Below are 10,458 nucleotides of genomic sequence, written 5' to 3'. Positions count from 1 at the left end.
AGAGGCAACCCAGGGGGGGGCGGTGGAGGGAAGAGGTCAGACTCGCTGAACTGTGTCCCTGTGAAAACCAGACGCCGCTCCACCCCCCGGCGAGCTGCGTCGGCGTACCTCCCCAGAGGGAAAGAGGCGAACCTCTTCCGCGCCTCTGGGAAAGTGATGTTTTCTGTTACCTTGAGATTGGTTATTTTCTTTTGTATTTGGAACTTTTCGCAGTTCCTCGAGTCGGCAGCAAGTGGGCCCCTGCAGTTTGCACAAGTGAGGATGTCGGAATTACAGTTGTCGGTGGGGTGGTCCTGCGGGGCGCATTTCGCACACGTTGTTTTGCCCCGGCAAGAGGTTGTACTGTGCCCGAACCGCTTGCACTTGAAGCAGCGGCGCGGGTTCGGAATGTAAGGACGAATGGAGCATCGAATGAAGACTGCGTTGATATGTTCAGGAAGTGAGGAACGGTTAAAGGGCAGGATAATATGTTTCGTGGGGATTATGTTATCATCCCTGCGCATCGTGATGCGGCGCACAGCTGTGACGCCCTGATCCTATAAACCTTCAAGGAAGTCGGCATCTGTTTCTGTAAGAAGGTCTGCCTCAAAAATCACACCCTGGGAGCTGTTGAGGCCCCGGTGGGGTGTGACTCTGATGTCCTGTGCGGTCCTGTGCGGCGCATTCACCCAGGTCGTTTGGCTGGGCGAGAGTCTGTGCCGTGGCTGAACTGTTTGCTCATGAAGCAGCGGCAGGGGTTGGTATGAAACGATGAATGGAACACCGGATAAAGCCCACATATACATGATATGGGAGCGACGAGTGGTTCAATATTAGGAGAATATGTTTGCTACGTATTACCTTGCCATCTCTGCGGATCGTGTAGACGCGCATGGGTGCGACGCCAAGATATTTTAATCCTTAAAGAAGATCTCTATCTGTTTTATATAGCAGATTGGTTAGCTTGTAGAGTTACACCTTGCAATCTTTTGAGCTCTAGTATGGTGTGGACCTGATGCTCAGATAGGCAATTTTAGTCTGACCAAGAACGGATCTCGCAAGTTACTGCTTGTTTACCTCAACAAATACAATAAACTTTTCACTGTTTTTGCATTGCATCTTTTCCCAAATATTTCTTCAAAGTAGTTTGTGGTCACAAATTGTGACTCTAGACAAACAGGGCGGTCTGTGTCAAACGATTTGATACCAGGAAAGGAGAGGAGCGCTACGGTTTTGGAAAGCTGATGGCTAGAAGTAGACGAATCGAGGCACTGGTGCGTCACCTTTTCAGTGGAAAGTCACGTCTTTTGGAGAAATTTTAATTTTCTATACAGGATACCAAAAATAAACGAACGGGAGTACTTCCATCGCTCGCTTTACCCTAATGTAATCACAGGTCCCAGAGAACCCTGCCTGTTGAATAGACAGGGAGCGTATACGCCAGAGCTTGACGAGGGCTTCGACAGTTATCGGTTGTAATTTCTTCCCTTCACCTTCAAACCATCAGCCACGGTTGGAAGCAGCAGGCGTATCATAGCTCGGAGTCTACAGTGTCGCCAATACCGTTACCTTGAATACGCAAGGTACCCCGCTCGTGTTCAGCTGTAGACTTCCTGTGCTTTTCAAACTACTCGAGACTTCAAGGTTCTTCAAGAATGGCCGTGCAGAGACACACCACCTGATTATTGGGCATTATGTGCGTGCTTAAAAGTTTGGAAATAGCCCGACCGACACAGATAGCAACATCAGCCCCATGTTAGTCATCAGGCATGTCCGTTCTTGTATCGTGCACAGTGAACCCTCAACGCTAAACATGTAATTCCTTTTAGAACTAAACCGCTTAGAATAACAAAATTGTCTTTAAAAGTGGCACATACTAGTTGAAGAGGGTTAATATGTAGTGCAGCGATTTTAAAGCGGATTATAAGCACGAAAAAAACATCGATTAAGGACGGTACGTGGCTACGAAGAACAAGCCAGAACCACAGTTGAGCGTGACTCCGGCAAGAAGTGAGGATTTCTTTTTTACGGGAATACAGCAAAGCATTATAATCAGCAGAGCTCTTTTATTGCTTTAAGAATTTCAGCTGTTGCTTAGGTGCTTGTTTGGTTTGCTTCCAGAATTAAACTCATGAGTGACGTTTCCTGTGTGCCGGCATTGTTTTGTGAGATGAGATAAGGTTGCCGAAGGAGTCATACCTGGAGGCAGTTCCTGTTGGATAGGGGAGCAAAACACGCAAAAAGTATTGCAATAAAGCAATATTTTTACAGCCCCTATCTGTACCCACCAAAACGTACTTGGTAGTGGTGGTGAGAAGTAATTTAAAAAAATTGTCCCGGGACTACTAGGAAGACAATCTACTACAGCGTCGTGAGCCGATACCAAAGACGAAAAAGAATAGGCTCCGTTTATCTTGGGCAAACACTCTCATCAGAAACTTTCAAAGACTTTCAAATACATCGCTCATAAAACTAAAATTGCTTTGACTTTCTTTCTCTCGCAAGGTAACACCTTTCGCAACATGAGTGGGTTCATCGTTATCCTGGCCCCTGCATTGCACCTTCTCGGTTTAACACTATCGTCGAGGGTATACTTCTCCTGCACCGCAGGTAAAACAGCTCAGCCATGTCATTCGCTTCTTCCACTGTCCGTGGAATCCCGAACACCACCGGCCGAGCGCAGCCGCTGCGAGATGTACCGAAGGTTTATTGTGTCTACAGCCTTTAGCTGACGTGGCTGCGACAACCTTCCAAGCTTCACTGCGGTTTTAAAGATGACTGATGTGGCCATGGTCATTAAGAAGAAAATTATCGTCATTCCTGGCAAAAAACAGTTCATTCTATACTCTTGTCGCATTACAGAGGCTTCGAACAAGAGAGCGGCGCTTGCGTGGAGAGTGATGTCACGAAACTCATTTATGAAAACCGTTTCATAGTCAGAGCTTAATGATCCACAATAGACGTAATCATGACGTATATTCCACATACCTTCTGAGCATTGTTGTGGCTGCCCTAAAATATATATATATATATATATATATATATATATATATATATATATATATATATATATATATATATATATATATATATATATATATATATATATATATATGTATATATATATATATATATATGCACACTCTGTGATAAGGCGTGTAAGGTTGGCGCTGGCTTCCTGTGTCCTAAACTCGGCTTCCTCGTGAAGAGCGGAATATCGGTTCTGCAGCGCGATCCTGAATTCTACTTTACGTCTTACTGTTAGCTCTAAATATATATATATATATATATATATATATATATATATATATATATTGGTTAACGCACCGCACGCGTTATGCGAAGATGTGGGTTCGACTCCCGCTCCCGGAAAAACGGCGGATTTTTTCTCGACTTATATTTCTCGACTTATATTTCTCGACTTACAACGCACCGCACGCGTTATGCGGAGATGTGGGTTCGACTCCCGCTCCCGGAAAAACGGCGGATTTTTTCTCGACTTATATTTTCGCCTATTTAGCACTGTATTAAAGAAACATGGAAACACACGTCATTCGGCACTATTAAATATCTCGGAAACAGCCGAATAGCACTGGCAATGACGACCGCAACCTTGATATATATATATATATATATATATATATATATATATATATATATATATATATATATATATATATATATATATATATATATATATATATAAATATATATATATATATATATATATATATATATATATATATATAAATATATATATATATATATATATATATATATATATATTGTAAGCGCGAATGCCATAGCTCAGTATTATGACTGGCCAATACCGCCTTCGTGTTTCGTCGTCGTCACTGCATTGGTTGCGTCCATCATCATCTCATCGCTCGTCGACTTTCTCGGACGCGCCATCATCGCCATCGTGGTTGATCCTGTTCTGGCCAAGGTACCTCTCGTCGAATAAACGTCGTCCTCCAAGTCTCCTAGCATTGCCTCTCAATTTATACATTCATATATGTGTATTGAGCTAACAGTAAGACGTAAAGTAGAAGAATTGAGGGTCACGCTGCAGAACCGATATTCCGCTCTTAACGAGGAAGCCGAGTTTACGAGACAGGAAGCCAGCGACAACCTTACACGCATTATCACGGAGTGTGCCGTAGAAGTCGGGGGCACTATGGCTAGACAGGATACTGGTAAACTTTCACAGGAGACGAAAGATTTAATCAGGAAACGGCAAACCATAAGAATCTTCACTGCAGCTGACAGAATAGAACTAGCGGAGCTCTCGGAGTTAATCAATAAGCGTAAGACAGCTGACATACGGAAGTATAATATGGAGATGATCAAATACGCTGTAAAGAACGGAGGTAGCCTGAAAGCAGTGAAGAGACGTCTTGGCGTGGGCAAAAATCAGATGTATGCACTTAAGGATAAGCAAGGCAATGCTATCACAAATAGGAATAAAAAAGTCACAGTGGCCGAGGAGTTCTATAGGAATTGTACAGTAGCCAGGACATACAGGATAATGCCGAACGAGACAGTAGTTCACAGGAGATAGACATACCACCAGTAACGACCGAAGAAGTAAGGAAGGCTTTGAAAGAAATGAAAAGGGGCAAAGCACCTGGTGAGGATCAGAAAACAGCAGACCTCTTGAAGGATGGCGGAGAAATTGTCCTTGAAAAACTGGCAAACCTTTATACGCAATGCCTAATGACCGCAATGGTACCGGAATCTTGGAAAAACACGAACATCATCCTAATCCATAAGTAAGGCGACTTTAAGGACTTGAAAAATTACACGCCGATCAGCTTACTGTGAGTAGTCTACAAGGTATTTACCAAGGTAATCGCTAACCGAATTTCTGCAACCTTAGATTTTCGTCAACCTAAAGAACAAGCAGGGTTCCGTAAAGGTTATTCAACAAAGGACCATATTCACACGATCAATCAGGTGAAAGAGAAGTGCGCTGAGTATACTGAACCCCTATATATAGCCTTCATAGATTATGAGAAAGCATTTGACAAGGTCGAATCCGTAGCAGTCATTCACGCATTACGGAACCAGGGGGTAGATGAGCATTATGTAGGAATACTAGAAGATATCTACAATGGGTCCACAGCTACCATCATCCTCCATAGGGAGAGCAGTAAAATACCTTTAAGGAAGGCTGTCAGACAAGGAGACACAATCTCTCCAATGCTATTCCCAGCATAATTACAAGAAGTAGTCAGAACGTTGGATTGGGAACAGGTGGGAGTAAGGGTTAATGGAGAATACCTTAGTAACCTGAGGTTGCCTTGCTAAGTAACTCGGGGGACGAATTGCAAAGCATGCTTTCCGCACTGGGCGAACAGAGTAGTACCGTGGGCCTGAAAATTATTATGCAGAAAACTAAAGTATAGATCAATAACCTCGCGACAGCACAGCGCTTTGAGATAGGTGGGGAGGCTGTAGAAGTGGTAAGCGAATATATCTATTTAGGACAAGTTGTGACCCCAGATCCCAACCATGAGGCAGAGATAATTAGAAGGATCAGAATGGGGGGGGGGTGCATATGGAAGACATTCTCAGATAATGAATAGCAGCCTACCATTGTCGCTGAAGAAGAAAGTGTATGACAGCTGCATCTTACCGGTACTCACCTACGGGGCAGAAACTTGGAGGATCACTAAGAGGGTTCAAATTAAATTGAGAACGACTCAGCGGGCAATGGAGCGGAAAGTTACGCACATAAAAATCTGGTGCGGGCAAGCATCAGACGTCAACCAACCGCAAAAAAACAGCAGGGAGAGCGAGCCCGAGTGAAGCAGACGACCAATGCGAGAATCCCAAAGCCGACGTCACGGTGGCCGCGCTCTGCAGCGCCGCTCGTGGTCGCGCTCACCGCCAATGCTTGGTTTACCATCACAGGACAGCGGGGCTTTGGGGTACTTTTAGACGACTAGCCATTTGACGCAAGGAACGATGTCTTACCCGTTTCCCGTTTCTTAATCATTTCCCGAACCGAATATTTTCTCCCTGAACCAAAAATCGCAGCAGTATCACGTCAGGCTGAAAAACATCCCCCTCGCGAGGGGCACAATGAAATGCAGAGCATTTCCACGGGGGTGCGCCTGTAAGTCGTATGGATTACGTATTGGTTGTTGTTGTAATTGTTGTCTTCCAGCGTAGACATTGTCGATGAAGTCGATGGTGAAACGTGAAACGTGCCGTGAACCCCCTGCCGTGGCTATGACGCAACGTGGCGCGGCTATGCCGCAACACAATCCAACACAATCCACTTTAATCCAATCCAATCCAAATCCAAACCACTCCAAGCCAAGCCAAGCCAGTCCAAGCCAGTCCAAACGAATCCAATCCCATTCTCCTCGCGAGAGAATGTTATAGCGCCAAAATCGCGCCACCACACGAACGCGTGATGTTGACGTCACGATCACGCCACAGATGTTAGCGACCGGAGCGCGCGAACGACATATGTGGTTTAAGCGCGAACCGACCGCGGCGAGAGAGCGCGATGCGAGCGCCCCCACCTGTTCTTGCGCGCGAGCCGGCTGTTGCTCAGCGCTAACCCAACGCGGCGAGAGAGGGTGTTGCGCACGTCCCCACCTGTTGTGCGCCCGAACCGAACGCGGCGAGATAGGGTGTTCCGAGCGGAGAGAAGAGAAGGAGGACGCGGGGGAGAGGGCGCACCTGTGGACGACAGTTGAATGAGTCAAGGATATAAGGCGCGTCCGTAACCTCCCATTCTGTCTCAGCTTTGTGGCGCAGTGGGCAGAGCACCATGTACCTTGCGTTGCGCACGCATAGTCGTGGGATCGAAACCTGGCGCCGGTAAGTATTATTTTTTTTATATAGTGTAGGGGGAGCGATGCGGACTACGGACGTGAACGCGGGTGACATCGTGAGTTACTGAAATGCTCTGCATTTAAAATGATAGGTGTAACATTAGGAGACAAGAAGAGAGCGCAGTGGGTCAGGGAGAAAACTGGTGCTAAAGACATATTAGTAGAAATTAGGAAGAAGAAATGGACGTGGGGAGGGCATGTATTGCGAAGGCAAGATAACCGCTGGTCATTAAGGGTAACAGAGTGGATCCCTAGAGAAGGCAAGCGTTGCAGGGGGTGGCAGAAAGTTAGGTGGGCAGATGAGATAACGTTTGCGGCGATTAATTACTCACAGTTTTCACAAGACCAGGGTAATTGGATAATAATGAGAGAGGCCTTTGCCCTGCAGTGAGCGTAGATAGGCTGATGATGATGATTATGATTATGATGATGATTATGATTATGATGATGATGATATAAGGCGATAGGTAGGTAGGTATTTTGGTAGGAAGGTAGGTAGGTAGGTTGGTGGGTACGTAGGTAGGCAGGTAGATAGGTAGGTAGGTAGGTGGCTGGGTTTATTGGTGGGACGGTCGAGCGATCGGTTGGTCGGTAACAAAGCCGGTAGTTAGGTAGGTTGGTAGGTCGGTCGATCGATCGGATGGTCGGTGCTAGTTTGGTAGTTTGAAAAACAGATAGCTAATCATTGTAACTATGAATTATGAAACTACTCTTTTGCCCTAACAACCCAAATACAATGTCTGGTTTAATACAAACAAAACTGTGAATAGATTATTGTGCTTTAATAACAACAAACACAATTTACGATATGTGCATAAATATTTAGGAATGTGTGAGCATCTCATCCGTCACTATCGCAACCTTAAGGTTCACCCCAACTGAAACGCTCTTCTTTTTCTTAACCGTCAGGGAGGTGGGCATACCAAGCACTATCTTTGAATAATATTCAAACGAATTTTGTGGTATAACCAGCGCATGGTTGGAGTTCCTTGACCTAATGGCGGTATCTGACACCTGTCGTTTTTTGTTCACGGTCATCAGCATTTCTATCAGTCCTTCCAAATCTTTGTTTCGTCCAGCTAGAACTACCTCGGGATATTTTTTGAACGCGTGAAACTGGCGACAAATTTGGGGAGCCTCCAAAAGGCGGGCAACAAACAATTCGCCCAGGGCTGTTAGACACGCTTCTTTCTCAACTTCACCTTAAAAACCAGGCAGGCGCTTCACCGTTTTATGGGAAGAGCCAGTGGGACTGGGCATTCTTTCGTTTTAATTTTAACTTTCCGCTTCTGTTTGGAATGAATGGGACAATTTTTTTTTATTGGGACACTTATTTTTTACGCAATGTTTTTGTATTGCATGTGATATATAAAATAGTGGTTATACTTCAGAAAAGGGTTTGCTATAAATTCTTTACAAGTGTTTCGGAATAAAATTCCAGCGCTTCTATGATGTAAGTACTTGTACGCTTTGAAAAAAGTTAAAAACAAACAACTTGGTTTTCCAAAATAGATTTCCAAATGACCTTTGGTTTATAGAAAAATATGATGCAAAAGGCGCAGTAACTGTTGTAAACATAATAAAGTATATTGTTCCCAGGGAAGCAGAACACTGTGAGGACAGTCAAGATTGTATTATCCGTTATACGTGTTTTCTTTTAAAGTCGCCAGTTAACACATTAGGAAATGCGCAAATATTGCTTATGAATCATTAAAACAGTGTTGTTAGGAACAAGTATACTCTGGTTTGTTTTTGAAGTGTGACTTTTTTATGCCACCATTACTATTGCACGCCAGCGAGAAGTCTTTCATATTTGTTGGTATCGTATGTATTATCGAATGCGATTGAGCTGGAACATTTTCTATCAAGCGGAATAAAGTTGTTTTTCAAAATTATGTGGTTACGATTGCTATACTGGAAACTCTGCATTTGTGTATTCATGTTACTATCATTCGGATTTACTTTGTCTTTTATTGCTCAAGGCAGAATAATCAAACCAATGGAACTACTAGAAATTTGAAGCCCAAGATAATTTGGCATATTCCCAGCAATACTGTACGAACATGTTTTTTTTTAACTCTAGATATATTGCAGAAAATTTAATTTTTTCATTGACGAAAATCGAAAAAAACAAAAAAAATGTTTCATTCTTTGCAGATATCTTGGTCATCAGGGGCCGAAGTGTTTTTTGTACGAGAAAAAGGCTCCCCATTTTTCTCTCTGGTTTCGTGCTTTTGATATGCTAGTTCATTTTCTCTCAATACATCTTGTGCTTTTACCCCAGCTTATAGGTTTAACCATTTTCTTCTTCCTTCATTGTCCTACTTAGCAACTCTTGTAAACCGTATTTCTCTCCTTGTATGTCCCAGTTCAAAAAACATTTCGCTCCTAATTTGAGCCATAATGTTCTTCACCCATGTTGTCTGATATGAAATGCTCCTGTTCTGTTTCAGACCGTTAACCTTATCTTCACAGTTTCTTTTTTATAAAAAAATTACGTTTGTCCCAGACGCGCTAACTGTTGTTTAAACGTAGCCAGCACTGCAATTTTTCAATTATGAGCCCCAATTACTCCAAACAACAAAGCTTTTATCGTTACTTGGCCGTATATTGTCGACGAACATCTAGTATAGTTGCGTTGCCCCTCTTAACCGACCAAGCAAAATTTTAAACAGAATAACTCAGATTTCAAGGTAGGGTTATACCATAGCTCTAATACCCTGCATTCCACAGTTTAGAAAACGAGTATCTGTTTTAAAGGTGCGCTACTGATGTCTCTTCGTAGTTCTTTAGCAGTTTACAGGTGCAGCATCATAAATTTTCCCCCTTATTATTCCTAAATAAACTAGTGCGCTTGTGGTGACTGCAGCATGATGCTTTTAAAGAAATACACACCTATTTCTGAATTGAAGCTTCAGTTACAGAGAACATACACGGATAGTGCTTATGTGCCGTTTCAATGTGTGATTTAAAAGTGACAGTGTTTATTCCGCACCTCCATAGGAATTAAAGTTATGTGTCTGCCTCTCCGAGCGAGCGATTAGGGAGATGCTGAAAGAATTATTGGTCGACTAAAAAGGGTTATATTGGGTATGAGAGGGGATAGGTCAGCACAGTGGATATAGGGTAAACGATTCGATAAATAGAGAAGAGTCTTGAACAGCGGTAGCTTATTGGCACCCATCACAAAGTTTAGTCCATCAAGGGCCGGGACCGCGAAGAAGGTTGAAACGAGGTTGGGATAAAGAATGTTAGGTAATGCTGGCATTTAAAAAAAACAAGTCCTTTCCACGGCGAATAAATATGGCAGGACGTCTCTGGGTCACACTTAGCTTTTAAAAAAATAATAACTTATTCATGATTGCATGGCAAGACGGGCAAAGTGCGCAGCCAGGCATTTATTATAAAACGGAGGAAAATAAATAAACGAAGACTCTCTTGAGTGGGACGGCACGCACCGAAAGGGCCATGGGCCGCATGTGGCTCCCGAGCTGTGTGTTTGAGAGCCCTGGTATAGAAGAAAGTGAGGGCTATCACCCAATGGTGGGATGACTTAAAGGAATAGGGGGTTTACTGTCGACTGGAGCCGCGCCGTAGAGTAGTGATTGTAGGTCCATGGGAAACGTAT

This window comes from Haemaphysalis longicornis, unplaced genomic scaffold (genome assembly GCF_048455015.1).
Source record: "Haemaphysalis longicornis isolate Haplotype H1 unplaced genomic scaffold, Haemaphysalis longicornis Haplotype H1 scaffold_11, whole genome shotgun sequence".
In the NCBI taxonomy this organism is placed as follows: domain Eukaryota; kingdom Metazoa; phylum Arthropoda; class Arachnida; order Ixodida; family Ixodidae; genus Haemaphysalis; species Haemaphysalis longicornis.
This window is presented reverse-complemented; position numbering follows the sequence as displayed.